This window comes from Lissotriton helveticus, chromosome 5_1 (assembly GCF_964261635.1).
Source record: "Lissotriton helveticus chromosome 5_1, aLisHel1.1, whole genome shotgun sequence".
Taxonomy (NCBI): Eukaryota; Metazoa; Chordata; class Amphibia; order Caudata; family Salamandridae; genus Lissotriton; species Lissotriton helveticus.
The window spans coordinates 4,651,241-4,672,028 of record NC_136065.1 but is presented as its reverse complement, the minus strand read 5'-3'; positions in this window follow the sequence as shown (position 1 = coordinate 4,672,028).

Here is a 20,788-nt window from a genome sequence, read left to right as displayed (position 1 = left end):
CTCAGCAATTGCCTGCTCTCTGTCCCCTGGATTCTACACTCCAGAACAAGATGCTGAGTTGTTAAGATACAACAGAATCATAACAAACAATTGGAACACAAGAGGGGAAGGGTGGGCCTAACTAATAGTACTCTCGCTAGCGGCTTAGATAATCCTTTTATGTTACCTTAGACTTTCACATTACCGTGTCATATCAAGTGTGTGATATGTGCGCATGACCAGACTGTGTGTGGATCTGTTCTTGTATTTTCATCATAATAAAATACAATGAACATAATCTACACAAAAGTTATTTACAAAAGTTTAAGCTATTGCCATTATAATTTACAATAACCTTTTTTTACGTATTAATTATTTAAAAAAATTACAAGCCATTGTTATTTGTAATATCAATACATCTAAGTCCTGTAAATACAACACATATTGCGTTACAAATGCTATAGGTGTCTCATTTGCGAAAGTTAAAACTATTGGCATTGTAAATGACAATGCTATTAATTTAGCTATTTTCAAAACCAACACGTAAATAAAAAAAAGGTCATTTACAATACCAATAGCTCAAACTTTCCTAATGCGAGACCTATTGCATTGCAAATGCTTGTTCCTTTGTGTTGTTAGTGGTAGAAATAAATACTTATACTGGCTGGACAATGATTTAGTGCTGCTATGTGCTTGTTGAGCTCTGATCCCGTGTTGTGTTCACTAATCTGTATCCAGCCCCCTCGCAAGCCTTGTTCTGCTCGGACCATTTCCACCCTGAGAGTCAAGAGTAGAAAGGGGTACTTGGCCCAGCTGCTCAGATCCCTTCATAGTAGGTCTGGTCCTGGGACATCATTGAGTAAAATGCCTCAACCCCCTTGGTTGGGCCCAGTAGACCCTGTGTGCCCTGTGACCTCTGAAAGGGGTTCTGACAGATATGATTCCGTCTGCAGAGATATTCCTGCCAAGTTGGGTGGTCAAACCTAAGTCGGCAGGGTCTTCTGAATTTAAGTATGCATTTCCTGAATATGTATAGATTTTGTAGAAGATAAACTGATTCCTGACTATTATTATAATAAACAGAATGAGGGAGGAAACACATTCAGAGAGATAAAAATAAGTGGGTTAGTGAAGTGATGGATGGAGAGAGGAGCTAGTGAGTGTCAGGGGTTTTCTGATCTATAAGCAGAGAAGGATGGATAGTGTGTGTGTGTGTGAGGCCCCTCAAGTCCCTTGCGGTCCAGCGGTCTGATCTAAAGGTGGGTGGTAATGGAGTCATATCCAATATCTGGACGAGTGCTAAATCTGGAGGAAAGTTCACCAGTGTAATTTCCTTCACGTTGGGGACAGTCATGTGAAAGACGCCGCAGGAATATTCTGCCTGGTTTAGCAGTCTCGGCAGAAACAGGAGAATATTCTGTTACCATAGACGTCTCAATCAGGGCTTAGTCCAGTCCACTGCAGGCATCTATGCTTAATCTCCTCAGAGTGTGTGTGGAGCTCAAGGCATCTGTAGCACGCGGACACTAAACAGTCGACAGTCAATGAGGGGTGTGCGCTCTCTTCTCTGATCCTTTGTCCCTCTTCCCCCCAGGCTGAAACTCCCTCCAGTACTTCTACTCCTCCTTCTCGAGACCCCTCTCTGGGGTCCCCCAGTTCATTGAGATGAGTAACATGCACTGTAGATGAAAGGTGGATGGGGGAAAGTGTTGTGTGGGGGTGCTGAGAGAAGGTATTGCATGTGGGGGAGGGGTGTGCGCTCTCTTCTCTGACATTCTGTCCCTTGCTTCCCCCAGGCTCACACTCCCAACGGTACTTCTACTCCTACCTCTTGGCCCCTACCAGGGATCCCCAGTTCTCAACTGTCAGGTATGTGGACGATGTCCCCACCTCCCGTTATAAGAGTGAGAGTCACAGGCTGGCGCCCCGGATATCGAATCCCAAAAATCTCACCACCAAAGAACCCGCAGGACTGGGACAGGAATACGGAGATGTACCGAGGAGCGCAGCTGGTTTCCAAGGCAGATGTGAGGATCGTAAAGGACTGAGTCAACCAGATCGGGCATAAGAGACAACTGCGAGGACAGGGGGAGTTGTTGCTTTTCATCTGTGATGGTGGCTGCAATCGGCACCACTAAGTTGGGTTATGGCACCTTGGTATTTATAATAAAGTGAAACAGAAAGAATGCTATTGAATGGGCTATAGGAAAAAAGGGGAAGGGTGGGCATGAATGCATAAGGATGTACAAAGGAGCTCAAGCGTCTGGGGCCACGCCTATGCCAGGCCTCGGGCATAAAGCAAAGCACTTTTGGTGGAAGGCGGTTGGCAATATTCAACTAATGAATAGCGACTAAATGAAAAACATGTGGAAGGGGTAGGAGGCCAGTCTTGTAGCAGGAGTAAGAGGCCAGCAGAGGCCTGTCTTGTAGCAGGAGTAGGCGGCCAGCAGAGGCCTGTCTTGGTCCTTCTGCTGCCATATCGTCTATATTGTCCTGCACCCCTAAAATACATTTGCAGCACAAATCCTGAATAGATGGTTAGAAACTCAATTAAAAAACAGAAAGAGTACGTAATTGATGGCATGGGCCATTTGTAGAAGAGAAACTGATTTCTGACTATTATTATAATAAACAGAACGAGGGAGGACACACAGTCAGGAGGGTGACCAACCAAAGCATGCATTAGGGACAAAAAGCAGACACAGACCGGGTGAAGCATCAGGTATAGTTGGGGCCTGGTTTGGTGAGCATCAAGTTACGAAAGAGGAAAGCAACAGTACAGAGCTAGAACAGATTGTGGGAAACCAGTGGCAGACAGTATGGAATTTCATGGGAAGAAAGGTGCATTGTTAATTGGCAATAAAGTATACTTCGTTGATAAAAAGGAATAAGTTGCATTCTCTGGCATCTGAGGATCATTTGGGGGCACATCTTTTAAGTTCCTTGGTCCTCCTGGCCTGGTCTCAACTCAAACAACCACAACGTGGAGGGAGGGGGGCCTTAAAACCAACTATAGACCTTATTACTGACACTCCCATCTAAGGAAGAATGGACCTGGATGGATTAGATTGAAGGGTCACTCCCATCCAAGGAAGAAGGGACCTAGATGGACTAGATTGAAGGGTCACTCCCATCCAAGGAAGAAGGGGCCTAGATGGATTAGATTGAAGGGTCACTCCCATCCAAGGAAGAAGGGGCCTAGATGGCCTAGATTGAAGGGTCTTATCAGCCTTCATTGCTAGAGTTCTTTCTGAGTTCTGTGGATCTGTGGGTTTGTAAGACTTAATTCCAGTAACGTGCTTCCCCAAGCTTCTTACGTAGATGTGTGATTGGGTGGTAAGGCTATGATGTCATTGGCAGGTGCTAGGGACGAAGAGAAATGAAAGAACTTCCCAGACGGAGGTACTGTCTTCCCCTCAACCATCCCTTTCCTCTTCATGTCTGGTCCTCGTGGAATGGGCTTTCAGCCCCCACCTCCTCAGTAACATGTGACCTGCCTCCCAAGGTGTAAGTCAAAGACTAAAGGGAGAATTGGAATAACGCTGGTATCATATGTGCACATTTCTAGATTTCTTACAAGAAGGACTTAAAATTTACAATAGTGGAAGTATGTAGTATCCTCACATCAGGTTTCATTCCCTATGTTTCTGCATGGAATGTTGGTGCGTGGGCCTTGTGTGCAATGCCTGAGTGACTGGATGAGGTGTGACAGTTGGTGAGAGAGGCTGAGCAGCTAGCAGGCTGCTCCTGGCGGGGCTGTGAGTTGGCTGTGATTTACCACATGTTAACTTACTTGTGAATAAACCTACTTGGTTTACATCATACCAACGTAGCGTGGTTACTACATTAATTTTGGCAACGAGTTGGAGACCTCCCCACGCACAGGTACCCTGGAAAAAGTTTTAAATGACCCCATAACATGTTGGGAAGAAGCTACCAAATGGAGTAGATGACAGGCGCAGACAAGTGGTACAAGACAAAAGGAACAGGAGCCAAAAGGAGTAACTAAGAAACATAAAGAGCCACATAGAAAGGAGCCACCAAGGGAACATCAGCACGCCAAGCTGCCCCACCAGTGCCCATCAGACCGGACAGCCCCTGCCCAAGCGTGCTGTGTATTGTTCACCTTGTACATATGTACATTATTTGCGCATTCATCAGAAGTAAGCATGATTTCTTTACTTGTTTTTGGCTCTTGTAAATATTATGAAACCTGCAAAATGACACTTTCTAGAAGAGATTCTGCGTCAACCTAAGCGTGCTGTACACAGTTTAGAGAGGCCTATGAAGCTGCCCAGATTGAAACCATATGTACAGTGGGCCTCCTCATCTGCCAGAGCGTTGCGCACAGTGAGACTGTTTTATCTTTAGAAGCTGCGCAGTTTGATCTCACAGGTAGTCTAGCCACTGCTGATCCTGCAAAATTTGACACTACTCAGTCCCAAACAGGGTTTAAAAAAAAAGAAAGACGTTTTCTGCTCTACTTCTTGGTTTGCTTCTACATGCCTGCAAGCTACGTTTCTATTTGTCATGCTCTTGGCATTGGGTGAATGACTAGTTGCAAGACAGACGAGCGTTTACACAGACACTTTTGAATTTGTCAGCGCAAGAGAGGAGTGTGTGCTTTTGACTTCTAGCTTGTGCCAGCACTTTGGAGCAAAGTAAACATGGGGAGACGGTTTCCTTTAAGCACAGTTTTTTTTTGGGGGGGGAAACTGCTATTTCAAGACATTTCTTTCCTGTTGTTATTAAAACATTTTTATAATGTTTATAAGAGCACTTCTCACGTGTGCAGTGTGAAATCTTATTTCCACTGTATTGTCCAATGCTGCCATCTGGTGGTTTTTAACACATTTCAGTCTTAAGTGTTTCAGCTGTAGCATTTATTGTTCAGTATTCTAGAAGCTTTATTGAGTATATGTCAATTATAGTTTCTCAAGTACAGTTTACAGCTTAACAGCTTTACAGTTTTTGTTTATTTCTAGCACAGTACAGTCTATTTGCAAGTACAGTATTTCAGTTATATAGTTACATTTTACGTTTTTTTCCTTACATTAGGAAAATGAAGTTTTCTTTGCAGCATTTTATCAAATTTACATGGCTCCTACACAGGGGTGCTCCCTTACATGGGGTTAGTGTTCCCTACAAGAAGGTTGACCCTACGTCAGGGTAAGTTTTGGGGATTTTTTTTATGTAAAATTTTACGCTTAATTACTTTTGTACCCTTACGTGAGGGTGGTCTTTTTGACTTGTTGCAGGAGTGGGTCTCTGCGTGCTTAAGATGCCTTGCGCCGCACGTTTTGGTTTGTTGTCACATGATTTGTCTCCTCTCAATGGAGAATTTTTCTTTCAATGATTGTCCCATAGTTGCTGGTGGGGTAGGACATTGGGTTACAGTCCCTCTAGTCCACATATACACATTACTTGTTTTCCTACATGGGAGGACACATGATTTTTACATTGGTGTCTCTTATTTTAGTTTGAGGCAGGACATTGGGTTACAGTCCCTCTAGTCCACATATACACATTACTTGTTTTCCTACATGGGAGGACACATGATTTTTACATTGGTGTCTCTTATTTTAGTTTGAGGCAGGACATTGGGTTACAGTCCCTATCGTCCACATATACACATTACTTGTTTTCCTACATGGGAGGACACATGATTTTTACATTGGTGTCTCTTATTTTAGTTTGAGGCAGGACATTGGGTTACAGTCCCTATCGTCCACATATACACATTACTTGTTTTCCTACATGAGAGGACACATGATTTTACATTGGTGTCTCTTATTTTAGTTTGAGGCAGGACATTGGGTTACAGTCCCTATCGTCCACATATACACATTACTTGTTTTCCTACATGGGAGGACACATGATTTTACATTGGTGTCTCTTATTTTAGTTTGAGGCAGGACATTGGGTTACAGTCCCTCTAGTCCACATTTACACATTACTTGTTTTCCTACATGAGAGGACACATGATTTTACATTGGTGTCTCTTATTTTAGTTTGAGGCAGGACATTGGGTTACAGTCCCTATCGTCCACATATACACATTACTTGTTTTCCTACATGGGAGGACACATGATTTTACATTGGTGTCTCTTATTTTAGTTTGAGGCAGGATATTGGGTTACAGTCCCTATCGTCCACATATACACATTACTTGTTTTCCTACATGGGAGGACACATGATTTTACATTGCTGTCTCTTATTTTAGTTTGAGGCAGGACATTGGGTTACAGTCCCTATCGTCCACATATACACATTACTTGTTTTCCTACATGGGAGGACACATGATTTTACATTGGTGTCTCTTATTTTAGTTTGAGGCAGGACATTGGGTTACAGTCCCTATCGTCCACATATACACATTACTTGTTTTCCTACATGGGAGGACACATGATTTTACATTGGTGTCTCTTATTTTAGTTTGAGGCAGGACATTGGGTTACAGTCCCTATCGTCCACATATACACATTACTTGTTTTCCTACATGGGAGGACACATGATTTTTACATTGGTGTCTCTTATTTTAGTTTGAGGCAGGACATTGGGTTACAGTCCCTATCGTCCACATATACACATTACTTGTTTTCCTACATGGGAGGACACATGATTTTACATTGGTGTCTCTTATTTTAGTTTGAGGCAGGACATTGGGTTACAGTCCCTATCGTCCACATATACACATTACTTGTTTTCCTACATGAGAGGACACATGATTTTACATTGGTGTCTCTTATTTTAGTTTGAGGCAGGACATTGGGTTACAGTCCCTATCGTCCACATATACACATTACTTGTTTTCCTACATGGGAGGACACATGATTTTACATTGGTGTCTCTTATTTTAGTTTGAGGCAGGACATTGGGTTACAGTCCCTCTAGTCCACATTTACACATTACTTGTTTTCCTACATGGGAGGACACATGATTTTTACATTGCTGTCTCTTATTTTAGTTTGAGGCAGGACATTGGGTTACAGTCCCTCTAGTCCACATATACACATTACTTGTTTTCCTACATGGGAGGACACATGATTTTACATTGGTGTCTCTTATTTTAGTTTGAGGCAGGATATTGGGTTACAGTCCCTATCGTCCACATATACACATTACTTGTTTTCCTACATGGGAGGACACATGATTTTACATTGGTGTCTCTTATTTTAGTTTGAGGCAGGACATTGGGTTACAGTCCCTATCGTCCACATATACACATTACTTGTTTTCCTACATGGGAGGACACATGATTTTACATTGGTGTCTCTTATTTTAGTTTGAGGCAGGACATTGGGTTACAGTCCCTCTAGTCCACATATACACATTACTTGTTTTCCTACATGGGAGGACACATGATTTTACATTGGTGTCTCTTATTTTAGTTTGAGGCAGGATATTGGGTTACAGTCCCTATCGTCCACATATACACATTACTTGTTTTCCTACATGGGAGGACACATGATTTTACATTGCTGTCTCTTATTTTAGTTTGAGGCAGGACATTGGGTTACAGTCCCTATCGTCCACATATACACATTACTTGTTTTCCTACATGGGAGGACACATGATTTTACATTGGTGTCTCTTATTTTAGTTTGAGGCAGGACATTGGGTTACAGTCCCTATCGTCCACATATACACATTACTTGTTTTCCTACATGGGAGGACACATGATTTTACATTGCTGTCTCTTATTTTAGTTTAAGGCAGGATACTGGGTTTTTAGTCCTTTTGTCCACATGACTTGATTCTCACATTACATTTTGGTCTATATTTATTTTCTGTATTTGAGGAGGGGGATGGTTATATTGTATTGAGAAGCCATCTTTCCTTCCTGTCTTGGGTTCCTTTCCCTCTCGAGGTGCTGTGTTCCCGTCATCCCTGGGTCTGGACTTTTGACTCTGTTTTTAAATTGTTCATTTCCTCTTCATGATGTTCTCTTCATTTTTGGGATGTGGACTATTTATGTATGATGTACATTTATGCTTATAGTTAATTGCTTGTTCATTGTTTTGCATTCGCTCTTTCTTCTGTTCATTAGGGAAGAGGTATGTAGTATCCTCACATGATGTTTCATTCCCTATGTTTCTTCTCTCTAGCTGCTCAGCCTGTGTGTGTGTCCTCTGTATGGAATGTTGGTGCGTGGACCTTCACTGCAATGCCTGAGTGACTGGATGAGGTGTGACAGTTGGTGAGAGAGGCTGAGCAGCTAGCAGGCTGCTCCTGGCGGGGCTGTGAGTTGGCTGTGATTTACCACCTGTTAACTTACTTGTGAATAAACCTACTTGGTTTACATCATACCAGCGTAGCGTGGTTACTACAAAGTACCTGTAAATAGGCTTTCATTATTTGACTAGCTGGGCCTCGGGTAAGCTAAGGGGCACCGTGAGTTTAGGGGGCAGCAGGTGACTGCAAGTTTCTTCTGGCTCACTGTCCCTGCCTTCATCAAACCTATAACCCTTCTGTGGGTTTAAAGTAGAAATCTTCCCTCTGCTATGGTCCTAAGGGATCTCCAGGCAACCAGACTTCTGAGGGTTACTCAAGTCACACTATTCAGAGCCACTACCAGGCCACCCGCCACACTTTATCAATCAATCAATCAATCATACCATTTGTATAGCGCACTACTCACCCGGAAGGGTCTCAAGGCGCTTGGGGGAAGGGGTCTGCTATTGCTCGAACAGCCAGGTCTTGAGTTGTCTCCTGAAGGCGAGATGGTCCTGGGTCAGCCGAAGGTGGATGGGGAGGGAGTTCCATGTCTTGGCCGCCAGGTAGGAGAAGGATCTGCCTCCGGCGTTGGCTCTTCGGATGCGTGGTACGGCGGCGAGGGCGAGGCTATTAGAACGCAGCTGACGGGTGGGCGTGTAGAAGGTCAGGTGGTCGTTGAGGTACTTGGGGCCCAGGTCGAGGAGAGACTTGTGTGCGTGGGTGAGGAGCCTGAATGTGATCCTCTTGCTGACGGGGAGCCAGTGCAGGTCCCTCAGGTGGTCGGAGATGAGGCTGCATCGGGGGATGTCCAGGATGAGTCGTGCGGAGACGTTCTGGATGCGTTGGAGTCTTTTCTGTAGCTTGGCTGTGGTTCCGGCGTAGAGGGTGTTTCCGTAGTCCAGTCGGCTGGTGACGAGTGCCTGGGTGACCGTCTTCCTGGTTTCGGTCGGGATCCAGCAGAAGATCTTGCAGAGCATGCGTAGGGTGTTGAAGCACGATGATGAGACGGCGTTGACTTGTCTGGTCATCGAGAGGGAGGAGTCCAGGATGAAGCCCAGGTTGAGTGCGTGGTCTGTTGGCTTGGGAGTGGTGCCCAGGGCGGGGGGCCACCAGGAGTCGTCCCAGGCGGAGGGCGATGGTCCCAGGATGAGGACTTCCGTCTTGTCTGAGTTCAGTTTCAGGCGGCTGTTCTTCATCCATTCGGCGACGTCTTTCATCCCTTTGTGTAGGCTAGTTCTGGTGGTGTCGGGGTGTCTGGTGAGGGAGAGGATCAGCTGTGTGTCGTCGGCGTAGGAGATGATGTTGAGGTTGTGCTGGCGTGCGATGGCTGCAAGAGGTCATATGGGGCATATATGACTGAGATCAGCTGCAGGGTTGGAGTTGATGCGTCCCAACCTCAGATATGATAAACATGAAAGGTTTGAATCTTGGGGTGCTAGTGAGGATATAACAGGGGGCAAGCGATGGAGGCAGTGAGTGTCAGCAGAACAGGCTGAGTCATAGGAGGATGGGTGAATGGAGAGTGACGAATATACACAGATGTTCCTCTTACTCTTTTCTGTTCACTCCTCAGGTCTGAGCGTTCCCCAAGAAGACACCTCCATACTGGGGTTTTTCCTTACGTTGTCAACGTAAAGCACTTCTTCAGCTTTGATAATGACCGACTAACATTAATCACAGGCCTGGACCCAGCCAGAATCAGTCAGAACTAGTAAAACGCAGAGAAGACTGAAGTTCAGTGATGGAAGAAGGCATGGTTGTAGCGGGTGGGCCAGGCCCACCCAAACATGAGTCAGGCCCACCCAAATATGTGCCTTGGCCTTCCCAGTGATGGCATGAAGGTCAATGGAAAATGCCCTCCACACGTTGTTTTTTCTATCTCGCAGGAACCCCCAATCACGCATTTACTTTTAGAAAGGAGGGCTGTGGCACCGCCCACTACTGCGGGAACAATAGAGGCATGGCTAGAACAAATCATTTTGTTTGCCACTGGAGTAGCATTTCCTGCCGTCCCGCTGTGTGGATTTTGCCTGGAGAAAACAAGTTTATCTTGCCACAGCTTCACCTTTCATGACCCCTGCAGCTTCGTCAGATCACGATGCGAGGCACAGTTTGACATTAAGCAGGTAAGAAAATGTTGCTGGAGTGTGTGGCTATATGTTCTTGTTTTTTTCGAATCTGTGAAGGCCCAGCAAGACAGGGGTGTAACACAGGCCCCCCCAGCCCACGCGTTGCGGGGTGGCCCGCGCTCCAGGGGGCCACTCACTTGACTCGCACACAAATACATGATTTTACTGGATTATAGTGCGCTGCGCGCACTGCGCACGGCACGTCCGTCGCCTCTTGATAAATTGTGGTGGTGCCGCGCAAGGCTCTGACAAAATGGTGCGCGGGCCCCGGCCGGTGCCCGTGAGGCACTTATAAAAGGTGTGGGCCCCGGCTGTGGTTCTGGTGCGGGGGCCCCGGCCGGGGCCCCTGTAATTGTTACAAATGGTGCGGGGGCCCCTGCCGGGGCCCGTGAAGCAGTTATAATGGTGTCTGGGCCCCGGCCGGGGCGGGGCCCTGAGGCTCTTGAAGTCTGGTGTGGGGCCCCGGCCGGGCCCCCTGAAATTGTTACAAATGGTGCGGAGGCCCCAGCCCGGGCCCTTGAGGCAGTTATAATGGTGTCTGGGCCCTGGTCGGGGCCCTGAGGCTCTTAAGAAATGGTTGTGCGACTGCGGGCCCCCTAGAGTCTAGAAATGGACGGTCAGTGCGGGACAGCGGGGACCCTGGCTGTGGCCCCTGGCAGTTATAAATGGTATGTGGGCCCTTGCCGGGACCCTGAGGCTCTTCAGAAATGGTGTGAGCAGGCTTACATAAATGGCGGCGGGACGAGGTGGGTGCGCGCGGGAGCGGTATGCACTTGTTTACTTCTCCAAGTTCCGGGACGCGTATGTGCGTTATACAGGATGGGAGGCGGGGGCAGGGCTGGTGACCAATGCCCTGATTACATTTGTCGTGACAACACATGTGCAATGAGCTCACACGCAATAAAAAATGCGTGTTAGAGTAAGGTGTGGCATCAGGGGTGTGCATAGCCAAGAGAAGACAAAGCAACGCTCCTACCAGGTCAGGGCTGTCCGAAGTCCGTCACCGGCGGGTGCCTTTATTAGTCATAATTTAAATTGCCCGGCCCCTACCTGGCTTGCCTTGCGCTACCCTCAGCCGGCCCCTGCCTTCTGAGGCTGCCCATCCTGCTCGTGCCGAAGTCTGAGCTACAGCCAGGCCCAGCCCTCAGATGAGTGAGTCTGCGTCTGACCGACGGTCCCCAGCCTAGTAGGCCGGAGGAGTGGTTCGGGTGGTGGCGAGGACCGTCGGAGCAGAGACGAGTCTGTCTCAGTGGGTGGTGGTCACGGTGGCGGGTTGATAATTTGGACATCCGGGAGGGGGGGCATCATGGTGGGGCCCGCCCGACCGGCAATAAACTTTTTAAAATAAACATTAGTGAGTGTGTCTCATCTCATCTCCTCCCTGCCTGCTCGCTGCTCCTTGGCTTCTTCTTAGCCTCCCTAGTCTGTGCAAGGTATTCACCTCATTAGTACTATTTCAATACCCAGATACAGAAAAAGCAACTGAGAGGTAGCCGGCCAACCTTTGCAAAAGGACTGTTTGTTTATGTTAAAATATGCAGAGAATGCAGAAGATTATATATTATGTGTTAAGTGCGGCAGAAAAATACTTCCGCAAGTTCATACAATTCCAGTAGCCCTGGCCTAGAGCTTTAAGACACCTTACCAAGCACAACCTTTCTCCTAGCCAAAAAGCTTTATAACCCAAAGCTCTTCATCGAGATGGTGCAAGTTACACAATGACATCTATTCAAATGTGTTACTTGACCTCTCATAACCAGGGGGATATTTTTGGTGTTGGTTGACTTCTAAGGTTTACAAAATGGCATCTAATCGAACACACGTTTGGTTTAGCCTGAAATCTAGGATATACAATCTCACCAGTGGATGTTATTGTTTATCTTGTTATATTGATTCTGGTATTTTGTGGTGGGACTATTGTACCTGAAATATCCAGAGTTCTGACATTGGAACCCTCCTTGAAGAAATCAAAGATTATAACACAACCAATTTCCATTTCCTTAACAAAGCTCATTTTAATTTGGATAGTGTGGCTGAGAAGACTAGTTTAGATGTTCCTTTGGGCCTTCATCCTGATTTTTCCCCTGGTTATTTTCACCTACTTTTATCACAATTTGTAGTTGCACTGGATCATTTTATAATGTTAGAAAAACCTCACAAAATTGTGTGTCAGAGCCAGATCCTCCCATAAGAATTCTATTTGTGGGCATATATGTTAGTGACATTGATAGATCTGATAAGCCTAGCCTATGCTTATAGGCACGTAGAGGAATAAGGGTCAACACAATGAATTTGGATGTGATCAGCCTACGCACTACATTGTTTAATTATCATCTATTGTTCCATAATACAAATGCAGAACTACAATTACCATCATCAAAAGTGGAATACAAGCCAGAATATGTGACCCACTTATATGTTTCTTAAGACATTATGAGAACCATGTTTTAAAGTTCAAAACAGTATGTTGATGTACTGTGCTGTGAGAGATACTGCACAGAAGCACCTTGTGTGACAGGAGACCAGGGCATAAGGCATAATGAATGTACATGCTGCATTTCTTGCTGTGCTCAGCACTCCTTTGTATGCCTCACATGGTAAGATGCATTTGCTCTATCACTTGCTTAACCTTCTACTGCCTTCAATTTGCACAGTCGTGACATTCTTCGGTAATTTTGCACTGCAGAAAACCCAACTGTATGGACTTCATGTCTGTCTGCACCCTACAAGTATCAAAGATGTGTACATCATGGAATGACCCTGTAATTTTCATATTGCTAAACAAGGAAAAGGAGGCATATTTAAACTATGAATGAATCTCAAGCTTGCGTGACATGGGACACACACGGGCTACTGCTCGATCATCACCTCATCATGATTGGACAGTCACTGCTAGTGGTACAAGAAGGCTCCGGTACCAAACACGAACAGATTGTTCTGTGTGTATAGCAGGCTTTACTGCTGAGAGGGGTGGGGTGGAGTCTCCACCCCGCTGGTTGTTGCTTAACCCTTTAGGTGCTGCCGTCGGCCAACGGTCGTCACGGGCACTACCTCCCCAGTGCTGCGTGCGACCGCTGGACGTCCAGTTCAGCACTGGATAATGGACAGCGCAGCACTGGGGAGGTTTGTTTACTAGCTCCTAAGGTGTTAAAGCACAATAGCCAGTAAAGAAAAGGTTAAAAGAAATGTAAATATGTTTTCAAAGCAATGGCCGTCCTGCTGAATACCAATAGTAAAGTGAAAGCCAGAGTGTGCAGGTGGATAAGCAGTTATGATAGATGGAGAAAATCTAGACTAAATATCAGAGGCAACAGCAGTTTGGCTCATACGATAGTCCTAAAGCATAGGGAGGAAAATGGTGTGTGTGCCTTACAGGTACCAAAAGAGTAAGTGAAAATGGAACTTAAAGTAGTACTACATTATTTGCTGAAAAAGGCTTAAGTTCATGTAAGAGGCTGCCAGAGAAACACTTTTAGTTATAGAGATCTATTTTGCGTGTTCAGAATGAGTGGAGCTGCATGTTTGTACAGTTTTGTGACACTGTGATATGAAAAGGGAACTGCAGCTTGTTGGCACAGTAGTAGAGGGGGGCAGGGACTTTTTAAAGTGTTAAGTAGGTTATGTTGAAAGAGTCTCTACTGGCAAACTGGACATCAAATAACCGATTTGGACACCAGGCCAAACATTGCCCTCATTGGGCCCGACGGCACTTCTAAGATTCTCAAAGGCAACACAAATCATACATTAAACGAGCAAAATAACTACCTAACAATCATTTCTTGGAACGTGGCTGGCCTTCAAGAAGCTGACTAAAAATGACTCGGCCTTACATTACCTTCAAAGTAGTGATATAATTTACCTCCAGGAGACATGGGCAACATCACCCACAGTTCTTTCCGGGTACTTTGAAATCCATGTCCCGGCTCTAAGACGTAATATTTTTGGGCGGCCAATGGGTGGCCTTTCTGTTTTTATCAAGCGCTCCCGAAGGTTGGAAGTAATCACACTTGCACCTCCCTCACCTGAGATTCAAGTATTACTTATTAATGGAATAAAAAAATCATCATTATCCGCTCAGATTGTTATTATTCAACTGTTATGTTAATCCAGCCCTGCACCAGAGAAATCAAGCACTTAATGACCAGGCAGCTATCATTGGAGATTATCTCATTAGATATCCTCATCACAATCCTCTTATAGTCGGGGACTTTAATATTAGATCTCTCGACAAAACAGGAAATGAGAATAAGCACCCCGAAGGGGCCGAGGTATTATAAGCCCTAGTTGATGCCTGCTCCATATCCTCTGCTTATAAACTTAAGAAAGCCAAGGATCAAACATGGACCCGCCTTCAACATATAGGAAAATCTCCACAATTGATTATCTTTTCATTGGTAGCACACTAGCTTTGCATCTGAATGACTTTGACATCGATACTCGCGTAGAGAGCGACCATAGGCCCCTCAGAGCATCTTTTAGTCTTTCTACTGTCGCATCTTGCAAATCTACATCTATAGGCGAATCCACGGGCGAAGAACGCGACAAAGTCCCATGCAGGATAAAATGGACTACCAATCTTAGCACAAAACTGTCTGCATGGACAATTAAAAATGATCATTTAAAAACTGCTTTTGGTTCGCAAGCCCTCAGACTATTGGCCCACCCTCCTGCTAGATCTGCATCGGGCGCTGGGGGGAACACTGGATGCCCAACAAAAATGGGTGCTAAACAGCCTAAACCAGCTCCCAAACAAGGAAATGCCGGAAAGCAAATGGAGGCGTCAAATCACTGTATATGCAAGACAAAAGGGGAAAAAAGCACTGCGGGGTGCCACAAATGGATCGCTTCGAGTTGCCTGTAAGAAACGTGCAGGGGAGCAACGCACTAAACGAATAGAGGAAGCCTGGCTTAAAATCTTCTCTCTTCTTAAGGAAAAAAATCCAGCTCCATTCTGGAGATACATCAATCAAGCCAGTAACAGTGGCCAGTCCAAAGAGAACGGGGTACCGGAGAACGTTTGGGTGGATCACATCAAACAGCTCTACAGGAGCAGGACAGGGGAGCCGCCAGTCTTCTCCTCACCTCAAGCACCAAATTATGATAACACCCAGGGCTCAGGCATCTCTGAAGCTGAAGTAAATAAAATCATTAGCTGCATGAGGAATGACGGCGCGCCAGGGCCAAATGGAATACCTGCCAGTTTTCAAATCAAACCTCTCTTTAAACAAGCCTTCCTTACAGATGTCATGCCCAGGACATGGACACTAGGACCCTGGGCAGAAGGGCAGAGGCCAAGGGACACCGGACACCGTTTCCGGTTCAGGGGAGGGCACAGGAAGGGACAGGGCATTGAGAAGAGGACCTCGAGGCGAGAGGTCAGGGGACACTGTATCTGCAATGATAACATAATAAAGAGAACCTGGTACCATCATTGTGTCCTGCGTGTTCCTGGGATACGACAAATGGCGACGAAGCGGTGCATCCAGTGCCCAGGAGTGACGAAAAACGAAGAGCTGCCGAGCGTCGACATCGCGACCAAGTGACAACATCAACGAGAACAGGAGCCCACCCTGTATCGTGCTGCACAAGTGAAAAAACGGTGCGGAAGCCCACCCCGACGATTGCGGGAAGAGAAAGAAGCATCACGGACGGTAAGAACCGAATGATGCGAGTAACAGCGCGAATAGAATAAACTTGAGCGCGACATCTCGCGAGAAGAGAGGCGGCCATCTTAGAGCCAGGCGCGAGGACCAATCAGAAAGAAGAAAAGTCGAGCGGCCATTTTGTTAAGTCAGGCAACAATCAGATTGGTCGTGAAGTCTCGCGAGACTTCGGCGGCCATTTTGGAGTCAGGCGACTCGACGAATAAGAAGAAAGAACAGCGCAGCGGCCATTTTAAGGTCAGAAAGCAACCGGGAAAATGGCAGAAGAGTGCTAGCACCGGCAAAAACAAAAGGAAAAGCACTGGCAAAAGCAAATTAACAGATACAAGAGATACCAAAGTAATAAAACAGTGCCAGAAGATACCAAAGAGATACCAAAGAAATAAAAGAGTGCCAGAAGACACCAAAGAAACAAAAGAGTGCCAGAAAGAAAACAAAGCACGAAGGCACAAAGGCAAAAGAAAAGAAATAGCAAAAGAGCGCCAGCAATAGCAGAAAAGAAGACAGAAAAGCACAAGCCAAGAAAGGATAGCAGATCCTAAACCGGAAAGACAAAGTGCACAATATAGAAGACCACTCCCATTCAATTTATCTGAGCCACAAGTAGGAATTCGATGGGAAAAATGGATCAGACGTTTCGAGAGATACATGGAAGCGACTGATGTGATGGAAGCAAAACATCTAGGTTTATTCCTAAACTTCGTAGGTGATGATGTTGAAGACCTATTAGTGACACTGCCAAAGGAGGAAACTGCCACCTATGACAAACTAAACAAGCATTTACAATGCAATGGTTTTGCCTTTGTTAAAGTTAGAGCTATTGGCATTGCTCTTGACATTTTTTTTATTTATGTTTTTTTTTAACATAAATAAATGGCATTGTCATTTACAATAGCAGGGCAGGGCACAGGGAAGGGGGGCGAGGAGAGAGGAAGGAGAGCTGCGGGCTCAGGGAAGGGGGGGCGAGGAGAGACGAAGGAGAGCTGCGGGCTCTTGTTGTAATGCTTGCATGGATGAGTTGGTGGATGCATGCATGGGTGCATGCATGGATGGGTGTATGGATGGGTGTATGGATAGATGCATGGATGGGTGGATGGATAGATGCATATATACAGCCAATCCCTCAACAATCTATGCAATCCACCAACCCATCCAACCAACAACCCATCCATGCATCCACCCATACATCATGCATACATCCATCCATCATGCATCCATCCACCCACTGTGTCCCACTCCGACCCCTCTAAATATAACTCATTTTTTTCTGTATATAGAGATGACTGTATTCACTAGTATATGCAGTAGACCTTTCTACTCTAACATTCTTATGTGACTCTTGCAGTACATCTATTCATATCCTTTCCATATGTATATAGAAATATAAGGAGAATCAACAGTCTCTTCTTTGTGTGACTACATCTAGTACATTTCAATTGTTTTCCTGTTTGTATCTTTTACTTAACGCATGTAAATCAAAGTCCTTAGGTTTGGCAACTGGTTCTTATGTAAAGCGCTCTGACACCTTCGGGTAAAGTTCGTGCTACATAAAATCACATTAAATAAAACTTTACCCCACAAATCCAACCATCCATTTGTGCCTAGGCTTACATTTTACGGCCTCGAAGCACACAGAGAAGGGACAGTTTACTAAGTCGAGGCTTTGTAGGGTGCATGGCAGGGGACAGTTTTAGGCGCCAAGGGAGGGTAGGGAGCAGAGTCAGAGTACTTCACGGAGGTAGGGGGCAGTTTTTTATTGTTCAGGGCAGGGGGCTGCGGTACTTTTTGGAGCATGGTCTTATTTTAAAGGGCTCAGTTCAGGTGGAGGAACGGCACAAAACACCAGGCAGACAGAGGGAAGAAGGACACAACAAGGCCCACACACTGCAAGCTCCACACACCTCATTCGTAGCATCTAGCACCGACCCATCCCAGCTGATGAGGTACGACCCTTCAACAAAAAAAACACACACACAAACACTAAAAGTCCGACTGCCTGCACATTTAGTAGCTGTTAAATTAACTAGATCGTCCAAAAAAAAATCAATGAAAAGAGACAAGCTGGACCCTGTTGAGGGCGATCTGGCCTAAGTGGCAGACATTCAATAAATATACACAGAGGTAGTCAATGCATCAGCCTCCTCAAACTACCCAGAAAGTTTCTGGAAAATCACTTTTTGCAGCAGGGCTATTCGAGGGAGTAGCACCACAGGAGCGGCAATGATCATGTAAACAGAGGCTGACAAAATATGAGCAGTTACAATCAAAACAATATTATATAACACAAAACGCATGCTTTCTACATATAACATTGCACTTCCCCGTTTATATCCAAACACAGCTTTCTGAAAGGGGAAGACTGAGCATGCCCCTCGTTTGAACCCAAACACGCCCCCCTCACGTTGTGCAGCTGTGCTGTCACATAAACAACTTGTAGTGTCTGGACCTAACAAGAGCCGTGTCAAAACGAGGCGCTCGGGCAAAACAACAGCACGCCTTTCTCTCTCGGTACATTTGCAAGTCAAGTAGATTAACGTCAATAGGTCCCGGGAATTGACATGTCATAAAACTCTGCCCAGGCGGCTCGATAGCCTCATGCTTGGCCCCATCAACCTTCCTCCTCCTGAAGTCCCCAACCCCAACAAACCCGGTCGGAAGACAAACCAGCTGCAGTACATGCAAAATATGGTTGTGAAGACTCTGTGGAAACACCAGTTTGCATGGCCCTTCTATCAACCTGTAGATTCTGTGAAATTAAATTTACCCGATTATCATAAAATAATTAAAAATCCAGTGGACATGGGAACGCTCAAGAAGAGACTTCAGAATAATTATTACTGGGGTGCAAGTGAATGCATGCAAGATTTCAACACATTGTCGAAGTATCCCTCCTTCTCAGGGTCTGTCCCAGCCGCTGCAAATCGCGCACACATGCTGCAATCAGATACACACGAAGCATGCACAACACCAGAAGGCAAACTTGTTTCAACTGAATCCTGATTGCCGTCATCTATCTGGAAGGAGTGCACTTGTGCATTTTTTGCGTTTCGTGTGTGTGTGTGTTCGTTCCACAATCCTGAACTCGATCAAACTCAGGATCTTGAAAGCAGGTACGGACCACAAAAGTAGAGAATTACTTTTATTCGACTCAGATTACAAAGTGCAAGTGCAGTGTCATTAGAAAGCTAGTGCCCAGCCTATACATATTTATTTTCAGAGACCCCCGAAAATGACAAACATATTTTTTCCCAATTATACTACAAAATGTCCAGCTCTAAGCATTGCAGTTATGTTCAGCTGTCCCTTCTGAAAGTGCAATCAAATACAGGATTACTCAATATACTGTGTGCAGCCTGGTTTTCCTAAAGTTTAAAAGTATCCACACTGTGATCCTTTATCAGAAATTGCATAACTCCCCCCTTTATATCTCCTCCCAGTCAGCACATTAGTGACAAAAGATGGCGCTGATGGCCCATTACAGAGTGACTTCACTAAAAACAATCCTCTGTTCTCAGACTGAAGCTCCTCTTGCACACTGCTTGGCACCTCCACATCAATGTAAGACCCCACTAAGGGTCCCTGTCCCGCATTTTAAAGGCTCTTCCTTTTAGAACATTTCAACCCATAGTGCCTTCTAAAGGGATAGTCCCTTATCCAGACAAACCTGCAGAAGGTTCACAATGCCCATCACCTCTAACTTTTCAAATTGTATAGGTATTGAGGTAAATCATCTGTCTTATGGCCATCTAAGACAGATTTGCTTGGTCCGGTCCATTCTGTACTCCAGACACAGTGTGAGGCCAGAACCTGTGCTGCGCCAGTGGCCTTCATCCTTTGAGACTTGCTGTTCATCTTCGATAAGCTGACCTTTGCGCTTTATGTGCTGCACCTCCAGCTGGGTTTTATTGGCATTGATTTTCATATGAATAGATGAAATGAATGGATTTTCATGGGCATTCGAATCAAACTAGCGTGCTCTGATGACTCCATCACCAGTATCATTTGACAGTGGCTTAGGAATGGTGGCATGGCACTAATACAGGTGAGAAGATGCTCTAATGTCCCTTAGTTAGCTAAAGGCAACCATCATTCAAGTGCAATGGGCTCCTCACATCTGTGGGCCCTGGTGTCACTGCACCTGCTGCTCTGAAAGCTGTGCTCCCAGGGTATGCCAGTTAAAGAGCAGCAAGCTGGGTATTGAGTCCTCTGGGATATTGCAGCATGAAGGGAGGATCCAGACACTGAAAATGATTCCCATCTTCAGGATGTGCTGCCACATGTGGAAGACATAGATGTTACAGGCCTGAAATGCAGAGTTAATGGAGCGGTTAGCAAAGGGACCGGGATAGAGACTCAGAGGGCCTCCTAAAATATTCATCATACGTCTAGTGACAACACCATGAAATGAAGCCTACGATTATGTAGGATTGCAGTTATTTAGGCTTAGATACTGTAATGAAAGGCTCCTTAGGCGATGACCCAAACTGGACAGTACCTTTGAACATATTCACTTCAAATGACATATGGCCTTCCTTATCAATGTACAAGCATTGCAAAATCCTGCTTCATAGTTTGCCATGACCCAGGATGTCTGTGCCACAAATCCAAAATGCAAACACTCAAACACGCCTTCAGCCAGAGGAGTGGTAAGGAGCACACCATGTGTGCACCAGAAGTATGGCCATGTAAACATTAAAACAAACCTTAAGCAAAGAAGCTATGTTTAAAGCACCAGAGGCATCTTAGCTGTAGCCCTGGAGTGAGGTTGAAGAGTAAACCTGGAAATAAGCTGCTCTAAGT